The sequence below is a fragment of the Mixophyes fleayi genome, chromosome 11 (genome assembly GCF_038048845.1).
Source record: "Mixophyes fleayi isolate aMixFle1 chromosome 11, aMixFle1.hap1, whole genome shotgun sequence".
Classification (NCBI taxonomy): Eukaryota; Metazoa; Chordata; class Amphibia; order Anura; family Limnodynastidae; genus Mixophyes; species Mixophyes fleayi.
In genome coordinates, this window is record NC_134412.1 from 63,516,089 (window position 1) to 63,534,197 (window position 18,109).

The 18,109-nt window shown below is 39.3% G+C and overlaps 1 long non-coding RNA gene across 1 annotated transcript; it reads left to right on the forward strand.

Moving 5' to 3' along the window:
• Positions 1-2,759: 2,759 nt before the first annotated feature.
• On the forward strand, positions 2,760-17,852 carry LOC142107567 (uncharacterized). The gene is made up of 3 exons (XR_012679977.1): positions 2,760-2,857; positions 8,208-8,282; positions 17,838-17,852. It is a non-coding gene; the product is annotated as an uncharacterized LOC142107567 (long non-coding RNA).
• The last annotated feature ends 257 nt before the right edge of the window (positions 17,853-18,109 follow it).

Consider the following 18,109-nt stretch of genomic DNA (forward strand, 5'->3'; position numbering starts at 1 on the left):
GCACTGACTTTTCTCTAATGGCGGATTCAAGTGGCAATGAATTGATAGTCTGTGATGATAACGTACACACTGATGAGGATGAAGCTGAAGATGATGACAATAACATATTTTTAAAACTTTCTATTTAAGTGTAGGGTGCAATCTACCCCCAAAGAGGAAAGGGACTTGGGGCATTTCCATATCACGTACCGTCTTGAAAGGCTGCTGTTTGGGCAATTTATCCTTATATATCCTTTATACACAGACTGTCCCCAAACTGCCTTTGTCCATTTCAATTAATATTGTACAGTCTATAACAGCTGAATTTTTGGGTATTTTTCGACAATTGGGGGGGGGGCCTATAGAGACAGAAACCAAACTGCCTTTGTCTATTTCTTTACAAATTTAACTATAAGTGTTGGGTCTAATATATATCCAAAGACGATGGCTGCATTGCCAATATGCATAGATGGAGAGGAAGATAATTTGGTTTGTGTGTAGAATTAATGAAGGCCTACCAGGAATTGAATTGTTTTTTGGATAATTTATTAGCTTTACAATTACATTACTTATCCAAGAAACAGGTGGAACACTAAATTTGGTTATTTTATGCCCAAAAACATTGATTTTTAACCAAAATAGCAAAACAAAACCAAACAAAACCTAAACCAAAACACGCAATGCCATTTTCGCAAAACCAAAATACGACGGAAATCCAGATCCAAAACCAAAACCAAAACACGGGGGTCAGTGAGCATCTCTACTTTAAATACACATTACCAACCATAACAATCGGTCTCAATTTAAAATAATAAGGGATCCGCAATAAAAAAAATGGTACAGATTATTTACTACCAATTAGCTTGAAATTTTCACAATTGCATTGCTCTTATATATCATATTGAAACATTACAAATCATCACAGCTGTAAAAGTAGTAATTAGGAATGCGCATCAATTGGTAAAAATGATTGAGAGCTTTTCATTCCTCATTTTTATATAGCAGCACATTTTAACATTAACATTAAATAATAATATCCATACTTAAAAAAAGGGTAATATTATGGATCATTACTGACAGTCCGATTTACACCAAGTGCATTCATTACACCACCTAATAAGCTCAGGATTCGTAATAATATGAGTGATAATACCCACCTATATATCATTCAGAAAAGACTAAATACTAAAACACCTATGGAAACTGTTACATTTGTGATGTATCCTTATTCAAATATTACAAGGATATAATCCTAAACACTTTATATATTTTGATTCAAAATCATTCCCCAAAATATAGGCATTGGATTAAATTTAAAATTTTGACATATAAACGTGGTTATATATATCACAATACATTATAATGTCTTTCTTATTTTCACAACACATTGTATCAGAAGAATAAAATCGCAAAAACCATCTGATTTCAAAATCACTATTCAAACCTCTTGAGGCTAAAGTGTCCATTAAATATATATATATATTTCATCTTCATTTGTGCTTAAACTGTGTTTGAGTTATTCATCATCATCATCATCATGATCTATTTATTTATATAGCGCCACTAATTCCACAGCGCTGTACAGAGAACTCACTCACATCAGTCCCTGCCCCATTGGAGCTTACAATCTAAATCCCCTAACATACACACACACACAGACCGAGAGAGAATAAGGTCAATTTAATAGCAGCCAATTAACCTCCGTTTGTGCTGAAACTGTATTTGTGGTATTCTTCCTCCAATTTCCTCTAATGTACTTCATACCACAAATAAACTTTAATGGAATTAACATTACAGCATTCCGGTTATAGTCCTGTTTCAACAATCCTCTTCCAGAATTCTGGTTACAGCAATCCTCTTCCAACAATCTGGTTACAGCATTCCGGTTCCAGTCCGGTCCAGCAATCCAGTTCCTGTTTGCTCTCCTCTGCTAGTGTAATTACCATCGGCACCAGTCCATTCACTACATGCCGAAGAACATTATCAGGCCACCCAGCTTTGTCCACATGGTCACCAGTCCAGCTCCAGAGACACAACTCAGACTAGGTATAGACAGATCCTCAGGCGTGACACCTACAACTTGTAGGTTGAAATGGGGAAGGGAAGAGGCGGACTAACCTAGGCAATGTACAGTAAGTGTGTGCCGATGTAGAAAAGGCCGATTCAAGTCCTAGGTTTATCGTAAGAATGCTGGGTTCCCGCCATATTATTTGCAACAGCTACAGGGTAGGTGTAAGTGCCGACTGATAGTGATGACTGAAACATAGTATTTTTTTAAAAAGGTACACGTGTGTGCGTTGCTAGTTAGCACAGTACATGTGTATGGAAGTAAGATCGACTATAAAAACGCAATGATTACTGTTGACAGTTATTAATTTTATAGATTTTTTTTTTATCTGCTCAGATGTGACATTATATTACACATACGCTTGTGCATATACTACAGTCTATTCTGTCTGTCTATGTACGGAAAGTACTTACACCCAGATTCAAATCGAAAGGTATCTTGAGATTCAAGTCAATTTGAATATGGTTGGAATTATGCTCCAGTTTCGTTCTCTTTTATAATACAGTACTTGCATTCAGACTTCAATCAAGCCCATTAAGTACTATGAGAAAGTGGGCTACTAAAAGCAAACAAAGCAAACATCATGACTAGCCGGGCTATACTACAGGCCTGGACAACCTGTGGCACTCAACAGGTTGTGAAACTACATGCCCCAGCATGCTTTGTCATTTCCTGTGTTTCTTTCTGAACAAAAATTCCTGCTATAAAAAGTTACCACAGAGGTGTAAGAAGTGAAACTGAAACTTGTCTGAAAAATTCTAAGACAGAAGCATCTGGAATTCAGCTTCACTTCATATCCGTCGTCACCTGGTAAGTACATGCTATGGGTAATCTGAGCTCAGGGAAATCATTCTACTGACAGTGAGTAAAACTTGTTGAGTAAGAATTTGCACAGACAGAACTTACGCATACAAACTAGTGCCGTGTGTATTAACCTTTTGGTGATCAGGATACATTATAAAATGTGTGTTAGGTTTGAGGCACAGTGAGTTGAAAATGAAGAATGTACAATGCTGCACTAGGACACCAGCAACAAAGGAAAGATTTTAAAAAACATCCACCAGAGATTCTCAAAATTGTAAACATCAAACCCAAAAGAATAACAATGTGAAGGCTGGAGGGGAAGGTGGATGTTAGGGCGTAATGTATTTACTATACTGATTTGATCTATAAAATAAGGCAGAGGTCACAGAGTGTGTCAGTGCTGGAGTAACTGCATCTCGCCCCTTACATTGACTGCTATGTACAAACAGAGGGCATAAGTGCTGAGTTTCTGAGGCTAATATATATGGCAGTACAAAGTGTTCTTATTCCTGTTGTAACTAGGTACAACCTGATCGACAATTGCAGTTGTGTCATATCACTGACTGATAAGACAGCTGAAGGTTCATTGCTGATGCTTATTAAGGTGCTAACGACATTTAATAATCCTTATGTAACAACATTATAAACACTGTTATTATTAAACTACACTTCATCTTCCCTCATAAACCCAGGCACAGTAATCTCCAAATCTGGGGCCTGATTCATTAAGGATATTAAATGAAGAGGTATCTTATTTCAGTCTCCTGGACAAAACCATGGTACAATGTAAGGGGTGCAAACTAGTTTTCTGTTTTGTACATAAGTTAAATATTGACTGTTTTTTCATGTAGCACACAAATACTTGATAGCTTATTTGTACACTGAAATTTAAAGTTGATATTTGTGTGTTACATGAAAAAATCTTGCTAAAACCGAACTCATTGTCTTTCCTCCCCCTCAAACCTCCTCCCCTCCTGTCCTCTCTCTCACTGTCGACAATGCCTCTATCTCCCTGTCCCCCAACTTCGCTGCCTCTGTCATCCTCAACTCATCTCTCTCCTTTGCCCCTCACATTCTCTCTCTTGCTAAATCCTGCCGCATCCTGCTACGCTACATGGTAAGCATTCAGCCCTTCCTTTCCCAAGATGCCACCAAATCTTGGACTACTGCAACCTTCTCCTTACTGGCCTCCCCCACTCTCATCTCGCTCCCCTTCAATCTGTACTTAACGCAGCCGCTAGGCTCATCTTCCTTTCTCGCCACTCCTCTTCTGTCTCCCCCCTCTACCAAGCCCTCCACTGGCTCCTGTTCCCCTAAAGAATACTGTTCAAGCTCCTCACACTCACATACAAGGCCGTCGCCAACTCCGTTGTTCCCTACATCTCCAACCTCATCTCTATTCATGCTCCATCCCGCCATCTGCAATCTGCCAATGATAGTTGTCTGATTACCTCATCTTACGCGTGTATCCCCTGCCGCCTCTGCTGGAACTTCTCCCTCTCTCCATCAGAACATCCCCCAATCTGTCCAGTTTCAAACGGGCTTAAAAACCCACCTTTTTCTAAAAGTAATCCAGTTTCCCACTTAACTACCTACCTTATCTTCTGCCTCTCCCCCCTTCCCTGATTCAGCCTCTGTTCCCCCCCTTCTCTCCCTCTCACCCCTGTGTCTCTCTGTCTGTCTACCCCTCCCCTTAGATTGTACACTCCTTTGAGCAGGGCCATCTCTCCTCCTGTTTTTACCACTTCTAACTCTGCTCTCTAGCTACTTAGCCCTCCTCCTTGAGGACCTTCTGCCCTCCGATCCCTCTCGCTTTTCTCTATTTCCCTCTGAGTCTCTTCCTGTCATCTGCGCCCTTCCCTTTGGGCTCAGGCGTATGCGGATCTTCCCTCTTCCCCCCCTGCCCCTCTCTCTAGCTGTGCGTTGAGCTTCCTGAGTTACTGTGCTTATTGTTAATTGTGCCGTGCTGTCTCACCTCATACTGTGATATTGTTTGTCTCTGTACGGCGCTACGGACACCTTGTGACGCCCTATAAATGTTAATAATAATAATAATAATAATAATAATAATAATCATCCCTTTAATCAAACACAACTTTCCAATTTTACATCAAAATACTGGAATCTCATTTATTTTGTAAACAAATGCAAAATAACAGCAGCTGCCATTTTATTTCATGTGACCTATTTGTACATTTTAATGGTTTTACCACATTGGTAAATGTGTGCATAAGACAATTTAACCAAGTAAATTATAGTTGCTTGGCGCGTCCCACTGAAAGTACAAAGTAACATGTGGGGACAAATTTATCAAGCTGAGAATTTTCTGGCGGGTTTGAAAAGTGGAGATGTTGCCTATAGCAACCAATCAGATTCTAGCTTTCATTTTGTAGAGTGCACTAAATAAATGAAAGCTAGAATCTGATTGGTTTTTCAAACTCGCCGGAAAACTCTCAGCTTGATACATTTACCCTGTGGTCTCTGCCGCCTCTGAACCTTTGTAAAAATCAGGTAATTTTGCATGTGTAAAAACAAAGGTGCCGCTGAGATTGTTGAATTGGAAATGTCATCTTGAAGCTCAGATGCATATCTAGTGCCACAACACGAAATGTCATTTTTTTTGCATTTTGGGACATAGTAAGGCACTTTATTATATCTTCAACAAAGAATGTCCTGATTCCCACAGCCTCTCCCTGTAAATGGAGGGTAAATTTACACCACCCCTGTCACTGCCATCTAGATGTACTTACCTGAATAAACAGGAGTAAAATGACATTTACGCTATGGGGTTGCCCTTTTGCTATTTTATAAATGATCCTTCACGTAAACTAAAAGTAAAACTATCATCAAGTTATCAAAAATAAAGAGAAAAAGCACCACACATAGTGAAGATCAATTCAATATATGAAGTATATGTTTTAGTGCCAAGTGAACTCGTACCAAAATATAATAATAATGAGCTTATCTGATAGGTTCAGTAGTGTACTTTATACATTGCTTGTTATGATGGATTTTCAGTATTTTGGTTAGAACCTGCACTGTTGTGAATCTGTCACAACTGATTCTGATGTCAGTGATGTGGATTAATATGAGACTAGACTTCCTCTCCTGATACCAACCACATTGAACAGATCTCATATCCAAGCACATTGGGGAGATCTCATGCCCAGCCTCATTGCAAGGATGCCACGGCCAACAACATCACAGATTTCTTTAGTACAGTGGTTCCCAAACTTTTGCAGTTCACGGCACCCTTAGAGTCTCCAAATTTTTTCAAGGCACCCCTCCAAAATAATTACTGAGCAGTCCTGTTTTAGAAGTAGTTGGGTCAAAAAAATGTAATAAGTATTTAGGTCAGGATAGAAATACTTATTTAGTTGTATGCAAAAATGCCCCCTCTACATCCAGACACACTGCCCCCTCTGCATCCAGTCACTCTGCCCCCTCTCACTCTGCCCCCTCCGATGCTGCCCCCTCTGCCATCTCTCACGCTGTCCCCTCTCACTGCCCCCTCTGATGCTGCCCCCTCTGCCATCTCTCACGCTGTCCCCTCTCACTGCCCTCTGTCACGCTGTCCTCCTCCTCTGTCACGCTGTCCTCCTCCTCTGCCCTCTGTCACGCTGTCCTCCTCCTCTGCCCTGTGTCACGCTGTCCTCCTCCTCTGCCCTCTGTCACGCTGTCCTCCTCCTCTGCCCTCTGTCACGCTGTCTTCCTCCTCTGCCCTCTGTCACGCTGTCCTCCTCCTCTGCCCTCTGTCACGCTGTACCTGTCACGCTGTCCTCCTCCTCTGCCCTCTGTCACGCTGTACCTGTCACGCTGTACCCATCCTCTGCCCTCTGTCATGCTGTACCCCTCCTCTGCCCTCTGTCACGCTGTACCTGTCACGCTGTACCCCTCCTCTGCCACGCTGTACCTGTCACGCTGTCCCCCTCCTCTGCCCTCTGTCACGCTGTACCTGTCACGCTGTCCCCCTCCTCTGTCACGCTGTCCCCCTCTGCATCCAGGCACTCTGCCCCCTCTGCATCCAGGCACTCTGCTCCCTCTGCATCCAGGCACTCTGCCCCCTCTGCATCCAGGCACTCTGCCCCCTCTGCATCCAAGCACGCTGCCCCCCTCTGTCACGCTGCTGCCCCCCTCTGTCACGCTGCTGCCCCCCTCTGTCACGCTGCTGCCCGCTGCCCCCCTCTGCTGCCCCCCTGTCCTCTGCCCTCCTCTGCTTCTCCCAGCCATAAAAAAAAGAAAGAGCACATAAACTTACCAATCCGCCGGGCGCCGGGACCCAGCAGCCTCCTCTCTCCCGCAGCTGTCACTGACGTTGATATTCAGTGACAGCTGCGGGAGAGAGGAGGCTGCTGGGTCCCGGCGCCCGGCGGATTGGTAAGTTTATGTGCTCTCTCTTTTTTTTATGGCTGGCCCGCGGCACCCCAGTGACAGCGCCGCGGCACCCCTGGGAGCACAGTTTGGGAACCGCTGCTTTAGTAGCTATATGACACATTGCACAGATCACAATTCAGTGGCACAATTTCTCCACAGTAGGTTACATTGCATAAAACCCATTGCACATAACTCATTGTGCACACATTGAACAAATCTAGGGCACATTTGAAATACACTTAATACATAGCTGCACTGCAATTAGATCACATATATGCTACTTATCTGTATATTAAAAACTGCAGACATACAGCAGCTGTGAACAAAGTGTAGGTAACTTATATGGTAACCCTATACTTATTCAGTTTTATAGACCATATTGCACCTAACCTATTTCCAGCCACAGTGTAGTTATGAATAACCAGTCTCTTAGCACCAGAACAAGAAAGTACCTGAATTTTAGTAGGTCCTACGATGAGCCACAACCACCATAAGACACATGTATGAGTTATTACTATATTAATTTAACCTATCAGGAATAATTCAGTGTTCATGTAACAGCATCTCACCCCTTACACCGACTGCTATATAGAGTTAAACAGATGGAGTAAGTGCTGAGATTATGAGCTAAAATATATGTCAGTGCAAACTGTTCTTATTCATATTGTAACTATGTACAACCTGACTTACAGCTACAGATGTGTCATCTCACTGACAGATAAGATAGCGGACACGTCAAGGATCCTTGCTTATGTTTGTTTATACAGACACTTCATTATCTTTTTTATAATAAGCATTATAAACAATCTTGTTAATATTATACTCCATAATATACAGTGAACCTTTATATTCATTTTCTATAAGATAGGATGTCCAACTGGAGTCTCATTGGCATGTATTCTCCAAGGCTTTTGTGTGCAAGCACAGCAATGTTTCTCTGACCATCTTTCTTGAACTACACTTTGTTAATTATGTGTTTTAGCCTGTGGTCTAAGAAAGGATATTGCGAAAGTGAAAATTGAATTGGTGATAAATTGATCTTCCCCCACAATCCGAGGTACAGTAACCTTCAAATCTGTTGTTTAAGTTTAATGATAATTTGACATTCATTCCCTAATATAACAGTTATGTTAATGTGACAAAGGCGGCAATACACAGTAATTTTGTGTAGCTATATTTAGAATTACTTGTATTAAGTGGACAGTGTGGTGAAATTTTAAATATTGCTAAATAACACTGCTTAGCTTTGTTATTTTATTGAACCACTAGACCTAAAATGCAAGTTATACACTGTATTTTTATATATTTATGTGAATGATACATTAAACATACTGGGCCTGATTCATTAAGAAGAGCAAAGCAAAAAAAGGAGTAAATTTGATCCTAGACAAAATCATGTTACAATGCAAGGGGTGCAAATTAATTTACTATTTTGCACATAAGTTAAATAGTGGCGGTTTTTTCACGTAGCACACAAATACTTGATAGGTTTATTTTCATACTGAATTTTAAAGTTGATCTAGGACATGTCCTATCCAAACTATAAACCTGTCCATACATTTTAAATTTACCTCCCTCCAATGCAACATGTTTTTGCCAAGGTGCAAAGTTACTAATTTTTTTGCTTTACTTTCCTTAATGAATCAAGCCTGGTGAGTCATATTGTATTTTATGTTTTAAATGAAATTTCTACTTTTGGAAGTATTCTTTTCTATTTTATTTATTTTACAATGCAGCCATCCCTCAATGTAAGTACTAAGGACTTTGCATATTGAGTCCTGCTCTGTGGAAGCCCAATTTTTGCACATCCCCACTATACAGAAGTTGTATGTGCGTGCGTGTACGTGTGTGTACGTGTGTGTGTACTTGGGGGGGGGGGGGGGGGGGTTTTGGCAGGTTACCTTCCCAAGTTTCCTGGGCAAATATAAACATATCACTTTCTCTTCAAGCACTATTTGTTTATATGTACTTAATATGATTTACACAAAACAAATGAAAAGATAGACAATGTTTACAAGAGAATTTACTGAACCACAGGTATTTGCAGGGGAAGACTGGCAAATTTAGCCTGGTGGGGGCGGGACACAACTCAGCAGCCTATTAGGAACATTTTAAAGGGGAAAAAATGCAGGTAGCTCAGTCACCCAGCCCAAGGTAACCCATTATGAGACCGGCCCAGGAGCAGATGCCCCCTGCCCCCCAGCCCCGCTAGCCTCTGTAATTAGGCACGGTAATATCAGTATAGTCACCTACATCTGCATATTTTTACATTTAGTATTGATAGGATTTGGAGTCATTAATAATCTTATATGAGGTTAATGTTTACTAGTTTTGCTGTCTGTTTATGTAACTAATTTTAGAGTACTATTCTGACTTATCAGATGTGCTTCTTTATTTGTCTAACTTTTATTTAATATAAATATGTTCCTTAGAACGACCCAAAGCGACATATTATGAACTGTGCACTCTAGTCTTAATAATCGCAATTTATGCAGCCTAACTGGAATGATCGTATGTAAAATTTGCTTTCAATACTCAGTGATGGCAGCTATTTTTTGCAATGAATCTATGTTCTCATTACGGGCCTCAAAAAAATTAGAGTCATTTATGTAGTTGCAAAGGTGCAGACGCCAGTGCTTGTTCTTTGTGTAGTATTGCCTAATTCTCTACCAATCACATACATAACTGCACGCCCAAATTTCACTTTTGTTAAGTGCTAAGTGCGGCCATTTGCAGGAAGGGCAGCCAAGATGGAATTGTGCAAGACGTAAAGAGTACAAATGTCCCTTCGTACTATCACTTGTTGTGGAACATTTTTATCCCATGAAAATGAGGTCCAAGGAGAATGATAATGAAGTTACACTTGTATCTATATTTCAGAGAATAGAATACAGAAGTGAACGGCAGAGTGTCAAAAACCAGAAGCTCTGACCTTGAGTGGTGCACATTAGTTATGACTTATCACATTACAACAGCTATTAATTAATCAATCAATCAATGCACCAAATAAAATAATCAAAAAGTGAAATAATTTCTCTATAATTATATAACTGGCATTAACTTCCATTATATTATATTATTATTATTATTATTGTAGATTTGTAAGGTGCCACAGTACTCAGCAGCGCCATACAGTAGGGAAAACAGTACATATATAAAATACATACATTATATCCCTGCAAGTAAATTGATAACTGTTTACTTGCAGGAATATAAAGCCAAAATAGTACTTATTTATTAGCTATATCCTTGGTTAAGTACAATGTTCCTATTTTTCTCCCAAAAATGCTCATTGGAACCTCATTTATGTTCTAAACACATATTAATGGCAGCAAGGTGTCACATCACATACATTCCCAAGTAAATTTTGTCTGCTTGGTGCATCCCACGGAAAGTGTAATACAACAGGTGGTCTCTGCCACCTCTGAACTTTTAAAAAATTAGGTAATTTTGCAGGTATAAAAAGAAAAATTGTGACCCTGCAACCGCTAAATTGGAAATGCCCTCTAAATGCGCAATCTTGTCCCATATAACATAATCTTTTGCAAGTGGAGCATAGTAAGACTTTCTTGCACATTCAGCAGAGAATACCCTAATACCCACAGTCCCTCACTTCAGAATGAGGGAACCTGCTGTCACCGTCATCTTGACATACATACACGAACAAACAGGTAAAGGCTGAGCTTTTGCTGCTTTCTAAATGACCCTTCGTGTATCTTAAAAGGAAAACTATTATCAAGTTATGTTATAAAGAAAATGCTGCAATTAATTTCTATATTGTTTGTTATGATGCACTTTTAGTATTTTGATTAGATCCTGCGTTCTGAAACTGTTAGAAATGACACTGATGTCAGTGATGAGGTTTAGTATGAGACTAGACATCCTCTACTGATATCAACTGAAAAAGTATGGAGTATCAGAAAAAACACTAACAATAATTAAAGCTATATTGAATATATATATATATATATAAAATTAAATAAACTGTATTATTCAATTATGTTTAATTAATGAAATGATCACATTTCCAACTGCATTGCTAGTCATATAAGCTCATATCCCATAGTCAGCCACATTGCACGGGTCGCGTGCCCAGCCACATTGCACGGGTCGCGTGCCCAGCCACATTGAAGAGATGCTATTGCCAACAACTTAACAGATTTCATTGTTGGCTATATAGAACAGTCCACATTGTCAGTCACATTGCAGAGATCCCAAATCATAGGTACTATTTCTCCATAACATTCATTCATAATGTATCTTTTATTCCGTTCTGTAGTAATCCAATAATAACCAAATTAGGAGAAAATTATTATAACCCTAGTGGAGCAGTGGCGCAAATTAATGGAATGTCACTGAGTAGCCAATCAGATCGACATGCCCCTAATTTACTGGGTCACAAGAAAATCGGCTATTCGCACACATACCCTATGAATCAACTACTGTTAAGTGCTGTTAAAACGGTTAATGATAACTAAGTTCTATCAATTAAGTTCATTAACACATGTAGTTAATTTATAGACCACAGGGGATCTATATGCAGATAGTAAATTAGAGCAGCTTTCTCACACTCCTCTCAATTAGATGTAAGCCTGGGGTCCATTCAAAATTAATGACAAAATGCAGTCTCAACAATTATTATTGTGCTTTCATCAGTGGTGTCAGGAGTATGAGAATGAAAAAATATGGTTGAAGAAATAGAACAGATAAAAGACTGACATATTTTGATAAAATAAAAGAATGTAAGCAACATGTCAGTAATGGTTTGATTATCTATGTGTTAAAGCTGAAATTCCTCAGACTTTTCTTTTTAAAAAGCAAGCTTAGTTTAGGATTGGTTTAACATGAATCTGAGTGCTTGCCATTATTAATGCTTTGTATGTTCAACGGGGCCTGCACAATTCTACTATATTAGTAGCTTTATACTTTAATAATGAACAATATAATAATAGATACACTGTGCAATCTCCCATTGTTATGTTCTGCTGCAGCACCTCCCCCCAAAAAAATATATTTCTTGCCTTTAAAATCAAAGTGCTTCAACCTGAAAGCAATTGTGTGAGGGGCAGTATCACAGACTTATCTACTATTAAGCCCCCAAAAAAATATATATTTTTTTAATCACAGTTTTTCAACCTGAAATAACACCCTAACCAATCCAATATATATATATATATATATATATATATATATATATATATATATATATATATACATATATACATATATACATAACCATTTATTTATATAGTGACACTGATTCCGCAGCGCTGCACAGAGAACTCATTCACATCAGTCTCTGCCCCATTGGGGCTTACAGTCTAAATACCCTAACACACATATGTGCAATACAGCCATGACATGGCATCACATCCTGTGGTTAGCTGCAGATTCAGCACTATCATGGATTAAGTTTGCTGTCACTCACAAAATGGTGGAGCTGCTAATTCACAGATTTATGTGCTCACTGGAACACACACATGCAGTAATATTACATGTTCTTAGTTTAGCTTTATTGTAGTTTAGATCCCCAGTGTCTTAGAAAGAGACAGTAGAGCAAAGTCATAAGTTACTAGTATAGATGTGATCCTTTCCCTCACACAATTGCACAATTACAGTCAAACACTTGGGTTTTAGAATCAAAAAAATTATTATTTTAGGGGTGTGCTGCTCACGCTCACTGTCTCTCAAACCATTTCACTTTTGAGCTAGGTCCACCTGTGCTCTGCCTGTATTTTTAAAAGCTGTCCTTTACTTTATTAAACTGCTTATTCTATCTACCACTGCTGTGCCACTATGTTTATTATACTGTCATGTATATGTGCCGCTGCTTTGTCGCTTATATCAGCCAGTCAGCTCGCTGCAGCCTTTGGCCAATATTAGTGAAAATTTAGAAAATAAACTGTAAGTGACTGTAAATGAATATGAATGATATAAATACTAATGCAGGAACAAAAACATCTCAAAATTACATGAACTTACCTGATTTTCACAATTTTTAATGAGATCCAAAACCAAAACAAATGAAGATTTTTGGCCAAAACACAATGATGGTGTTAAAACCAAAACCAACACCAAACCCAAAACATGGGGGTCTGCGTGCATCTCTAATGAGAACATCAGTACTGTTATGGCAAATGGTTAAACACATATTTATGTTCTCAAAAACATGCATTTCATATCAATTCAGAGTAAATAACTAAAAGCTAGAAATTATTTACTACTGTCTCAAAAAAAAAAAAAAAAAAATCATACCTCTTCACCCTTTTCCAAGATGCAGAAGACATTTCTAACACACACCTTTGCTAAAATGCATTAAAACATTACTCAACATGAAGTCTATTTATTATAGGGTGAAAAGTCCTATCTCCAGTGAAACCGGGTATTTTCCCTGGAAATACATTTTCATCCTATACATCAAAGGATCACCGCCAGCATTAGCAATACCATCACCAGCAGTGGCATCCATCAGCATTAAGATTCACCAGGTCTCGAAGGTAAAACCTCTCATGCAGAGCATGGTGAGATTTTAATAATAGATTATGGTGATATGTGGATTTCTATGGCCACGATGAGCAGCGATAGAAAACCAGCCTAATCACCATATTAAGATTCCTAGTATAAACTCCAGGGAGAGACAATAGTGTTTAGAAAAGACAAAGGGGCATATTCAATTAGGTTTCTGGTCTGTGGTAGCTCACCAAAACGGGCCGCGAAGGCAATCCAAGGTACCGCAATGGCATGGATTTTCATGCACACCCCATATGGTTGCGAAGCAAAATCGGCGTTATTGCGGTACCGTATTACCATCAATACTGTGAACTTTTCACGGTAACACATTACTGCGGACTGAAAACCTAATTGAATACCCCCCAAAGTGTCTTTATTATAGCAGAGATACACAGGAAGCCAATTGGTGCAGACAACTGTAAACAGCTACTCTGTTTATAGGAATTGCAGGTTTCAAAGAGCAGAAATAGCAGGTATATATGGATGACACAATAAAGTACAGATGCAGTGAATGGTAAAACTTAGTCCAGAGCACCAGCAGGTTGCAAGATACAAAGGATGAACTGCAGCACAGGGTAACATGTTTACCACTTACTAGCAATAGTCTGCAGGCACAGGTAGCACGGAGATCCAGGTAAGCTGGGTAGCTTGTAGCTGGATACCAGATGATAGCGATATTCTGAAAGTACAGGTAGCACAGAGATCCAGGAAAGCTGGGAAGCTTGTAGCTGGAAATCTGGAAATAGCGATAGTCTGTAGGTACAGGTAGCACAGAAGTCCAGGTAAGCTAGTAAGCACTGAAGCCTGAAAGTCATAAGTCGGCAGATACATGAAAGTACCAGGGAGTAGGCAAGAGTAAGGTCAAATCGGAGCCAAGGGTCTGGGTCACAAGAAGTGGTGCAGAAAAGTAGGGACAAACAGGTGTCAATACCAAAGAGCAGGGTAGACTCAATCAATTGGTTTCATATACAACCAGCAGCAGCAAGGACAATTGATGAACTGCACAAACTGCAGCAAAAAGCAGCATTTTAAAGGCCAGAAACAGATGATTTGCTTCCATGGTATTAATAAGATTAACTACTGCAGGATAGGAGAATGGTCTGAGTACAACAGAGGTACTGCAGGCCAGATTCAATACAAGTCATAACACATATATTAATAAATAGAACCCTATGCAACTTAAATCTTTCACTCATTTCACACAAGTTTAGCACAAATATTATTTAAGAAATCAATAAGAGAATCAGTAAGTGAAGCTCCCAGCCTTACCGCTCCCGCCAGCAGCTGAGTATTTTAATAATAAATTGCAGCAGTAATAGAGTTTCTATCGTTGAGATAAGTATCGGGCCAAGTACTCTAGGAGGGGGAGGGGGGGGGGAAGAGCCAGACCAAAAGTTTGAGCACCTGCACCTAGTGATGCTAGGTTCTAGTAGCACTGGGTCCCTTTAGGCTGCGTGCACTTCTGTTAGGGGCATGTAGTTCCCCCTTCACAAGCAGAGCATTATATATTCCAACTGCCCCTGCAGCCAGACTGTGATTAGGACAGTCACACAAAATCAGGACTGCCCCGCCAGAGCCAAGACATTTGGCCGATTTTCTGATATCTGTTCTTGCAGTTTTCACTACCTGATGTTGCTGGTGCCCTAAGATCAGCTGCTATTTGGCTGGATCCTGGAATGTTTTGGCAATTGGAAAAAAATATAGTTAGCCTGGTCATTAAATAAAAAACATCCTCATTTAAAAATTAGGCCGCCTCCCAGCAACCAGCACCGATAATAAATTAATAGAATTAACATTTAAAACACAGACCTATATTCCCTCAGTCAGCCCCAACATTTAATTAATAGCATTCACATTTATTACATAAACCTATTTTCGCTCTACCTGTCCCTATAATAAATTAATAGTATCCACATTTAATAAATACACCTATTTTCTCCCAACCAGCCGAGGATTTAAATAATTATTGTTTAATAACTGGCCCTCCTCCCCAAACTCAGACCCAAGTTCAATTGATAGACCCTAAACCACCACAACATTAAATTAATAGTCCCATTACCCCCATTTTACATTAATAGGCCCCACCATAACCCCAATATTAAATTAAATAATCCCCACTGTCAAATAGGCCTCATCAAAAAATTTAAAAATAGCTCCCACCCGCCAATAAAGGATTACCCCTCACCCTACCATTAAATTAGTTGCTCATGCTCTCATTCACATTACATTAAAAACCCATTCCCACCCTCCCAATATTAATTGGCCCTTCCCCGCCACTTAGCTTCCTCCATGCAGCACTGTATCTTGCTGCCATAGCTGTATCTTGGCAATTTCATATATGCTGTCAGTGTAGGAGCTGCACAAAGGCTGTCCCTCTACTGCTGAAAAGTACCCCTGTTGGCAATATATCTTCCTCACTCAAATTTATTATGATCCCGCCAACCTAATGAAGCAGTTCCTGAGCAGAGCTGACATTGCCACTTACGTTAATAATGGATATAACTAAAATGAATTCTATCTTATGAATCATTGAATTAATCTATTTAACACGATGAACAAGAACAATACTTGCATATCCTTAAAAACAAAGCAAGGTCTATCAAAAAAATGCTTTCCCGAATTGTGTGGAAGAATAGACTGACCTGCACAGAGCCGTGACCTAAACCTACTAGAATACCTTTCAGATAAATTGGAACACAGACTTATCTTATGCCAGGCCTTATCGCCCAACATCTGTGCACAAACTCACTAATGCTCTTGTGACAAAATGGATGGGAATCCCAACAGCCATGTTCGAAAATCTAGTGGAAAACCTTCCCATATGAGTGGAGGCTGTTACTACAGCAAAGGAGAAACCAACTCAATTTTAGTGTCCATAGTTTTGGAACGAGATGTTAAACACGCACATATGGATGTGATGTTCAGATGTGTACATAATTTTGTCCATGTACTGTTTATGCAATCAATAATGGTGTGCACAACACTCTCTCAAACCATGGAGCACTACAATCTCCATTATGCCATGGTTATTTATTGTAGTATATTTTGCTATGTTCATCTAGTCGCTATTCAATGAAAATTGTCCACTTCGAACACTGTGACTCCAACTCACAAGTGATTTAATAGCAAGAAGCAAAAGAGTAACAATTAATAAAATAAGTACAACCGATTACATACGCAGGCGCTCTGGATCCAGCATACAGTCATTCAATCCTGAAGTCTGTGGTGAAGAAGACTGTTTGATAGTCCCAGAGCCCAGTTTATATACAGTTGGTGTTACACTGAAAACAGTAGAGATGACTTGGTATGTTTCCATTGGTTCAGGCTTCAGGACAGTCCGGTTTAATGCAGGTCATAGGTCAGTTCAAACGATGCCCTCCAAGGGTGGGGGTCAACTCTCCAACAACTGCATACGTATCTCCCCACCGAAAAGCTGGTTCAAACTGGTCTATTTGCATTACACACACAATACTATTCTGATCATTAATTCCCTATCATCCATTACTAGCATACGCAAGGTGCGATATCTTAGCCGATAGAAACGGATGTCTGGGGATAAATAGGGGATTAGAATGATACGTTTCCTGTATCCTGAACCTTAGATCTCAATAATGTGCTTTTAACATTATTATATTTAACTATTACTCTATTAAATCTGATTATAAACGACTGTTGGAACTATTTTAAGGGGAACTATTTACAAGTGAATGTGTAAGTGTAAATGTGTGTAGAAGTGTTTGCACGTGTTGTGGTTAACTACACCCTTCCACGCTGTAGCGTGCTATTCGCATATTTTCAGACAAAGGCAACCAAATTAATGGATATTAATTTGAAACGACTACATCCAATTATTTGACTTCGACAATTTTTTGCATCTGAAATAATCCTATTCAACATATTGTTAGCATTTCATCTAGGAGACATAAAACAAAAATGATTGTTCAGTTGATCAGTAATGAAAAATAGGAACATTTCTAAGGCTGAAGATTTCCAGGGACAAATCTCTAAAACTGTGGACTATGCAAAGATAAACATTGTAGTCTGAGATGCGTTAAACTATAATGGAAAATATATATATATATATAATTTTTTTTTTTCATAGGAGAATGGCCTTTGTAACTGAATATTCAGAAGATATTTGGAGAGAGGAGACTTTACCGGACTTTTTTGAAATTCTTCTTCTTAGTGATGATCAGCCAAAGGACTGCAAAATCTACATTATGTACCACGGCACTACATTGGAAGCAGCCACTCAGATCATTCCGAATGGTTTTAAAAGATCAGCATCATCTGGTAATATGTTAGGAGAAGGGGTCTATGTTAGCAGGAATATAGAGAAGGCAGGGAATTACCCTCTGGGTAATAAACTCAACC